The following is a 2,488-nucleotide window of genomic DNA, read 5'->3' on the forward strand; positions in this document are numbered from 1 at the left end:
AGTTTCCCATGTATGTTCATGTGAGATACATAGGTGCCCACTCACAATCATATGCAGCTGCTCGCTGAGATTTATACCCACATACACATGCATATACACAGAGATTTATGAGTCTATATAAATCTATGATCCAAATATCAGAGATCAAAATTAGGTTTAACTTTTTAACCAATATATCTGTTTTTGCTTTCTATTTCTATTTCACCTACCCCTGCTGTTTTTTCATCTATTTCACAAATGTAGACACTCTAATACTTCATTTTGTATTATACTATACTCATGATAAACATGATTTTGTGTCATGAGAATCTAGCTTGTTTTTCTGTCTTATAATAATTAAAGTGTTTGAGATTGGTTGAGGTAAAGAGTTTGTACTTCAGTGATAACAATTTGGTAACCAACCCCAGACATATGTATTAATTAAGTAATTGAAAAAAAAATCTCATTCACTTTTTAGACAAAGCATCATTTATTCTGAGGCAGGAAGGCAGTTTTTTTTATTACCCATTACAGTCCAGTCAGTACCCACTTTCAGTTCATCCTCCCATAGTCGCTCATCCCAATACTCCTCCCCCTGATGCCATAGGATGACCCCCAAGTCCTCCCCACTTCCTTGGGATTTAGGTTTTCTGAGGTTTAGCTGAATCTTCTCTCACTGAATTCAGCCTAAGCAGTCCTCTGCTGTATGAATCTGGGGCTCAGACCAATTAGCATGTGTTGTCTGCCTGGTGGCTCAGTGTCTGGGAGATCTCAGGCACCTAGGTTAGTATAGACTGCTGTGCTTCCAATGGAGTCGCCCTGTTCATAGTCTTCCAGCCTTCCCATAATCCAATCACAGGGGTCTCTAACTTCAGTTCATTGGATGGGTGTTAAGTATCTGCTTTCGACTCATTCAGCTTTCTGTTGAGCCTCTCAGAGGACTGCAATGCTAGTCCTCTGCCTGTAAGCACATCATAGTATCAGTAACAGTGTTAGGCTTTGGAGCCTCCCCTTAAGATGGATCCCAAGTTTGGGTTGTCACTTGGACTTCCTTTCCCTTAGTCTCATCTCTTTTGTCCTTACAGTTCATTTAACAGGAACAATTCTAGGTCAGAGGTTTGAATGTGAGATGACAACTCCATTGCTCCATTTCAGATGGTGGGCTTGTTGCCCTGGGTGCAGTAGATTTCCTGAGAGGCCTTCAGACTGTGGGGTCTTCAGAGGGGCAGATAAGTCTCTGATCTTCCCTGGCATAAGACAGAGGCTAAAAAAGGGTGCAGTTGCAGCAGAAGTGATGGGTCCAGCATCTTCTGGGCTTCTCAGGCTACCCAGTTGCTGTGAATTTTTGGGAAGGCTCCTTACATGTTGCCCTATGTACCGTAGATATCCTGGGAGGCCTTTAGACTGTGCGGATTTTAGAGATGCAGATAAGCTACTGATCTACCCTGGCTGACATGAGATTTATTTAAATTCATATTATTATGAATAGGGCATCAATGAACATCAGTTTGGTAATATTTATATTTAATGATAATTTACATTTGCTCATGAATAAATATACCCATTGATGGAGCAGTTGAGATATATGGTAGCTCTATGTCTTTTGGAGGAGTGTCCATACTGTAAACCCTAATTTTCATATCAGGTTACAGTTTCTTCAGCAGCATATACGGCTTACCCTTTCTATTAATTATCTATCATTTCTAGCCATTTTCATTATTTTTTATTATTTATTCAGGTTAAGTGAGTTTTATGTTTTTGATTTAGTTTCTATCATTATTAAAAATGAGAAGAATCAGTGTTGTACAAAAGTACATCTGGAAGTTACCAATCATCTCCCGATTCACACAGATCATTAACACTTGAGACTTTACTTTTTTAAATGTATAATGATCTTTATTCATGTAGAAGAAATTGTGTTAATGAACATTCTTCTACTCTGTATTTTGCTAATGGGGAAAATGTAAGTCACCTTAATACTTTGCCCTCATGAAGCTATGTTTCCAATAGAACACAGAACTTTGCTGTATTTGGATATCTATTGTTCTTTCTCCACCATGAGTTCAGGCAGTTTTCTAGGATGGAAATTGTTCTATCTAATCAAGGATGTTTTTATTTAGGCTATCGTACTCTATGAGACTGTTTACCTTATAAACGGTAACCATAACATCATGAGTCTCCATGCTGTGGTTTTGAGCATGAAACATATATGTTTCTTGGCCTATTGCCACTGATCCTCTCTAGAATGCTAAAGTTTACTTTAAAGAAATCCTAAATCAGTGGGTGTGCCCAGTGTCCTGGCTAAATATACAACCTGTGTCAATAAGTGTATGTACGTGGTGGTTTTGTTTTGCATAGTCAAAATCTCCAAGTATTTTGAAATTTAATGCAAGGTCTGTATGCAGCAAAAGGTCTTTCTCACAGTATTTTTTTTTTTTTTTTTTTTTTGTATTTGTAATGACTACCAGAGCATATGTTCCTGTTTTGTTTGTTTTCTGTTTTGTGTGAG

This window comes from Micromys minutus, assembly GCF_963924665.1.
Source record: "Micromys minutus genome assembly, chromosome: 18".
Classification (NCBI taxonomy): Eukaryota; Metazoa; Chordata; class Mammalia; order Rodentia; family Muridae; genus Micromys; species Micromys minutus.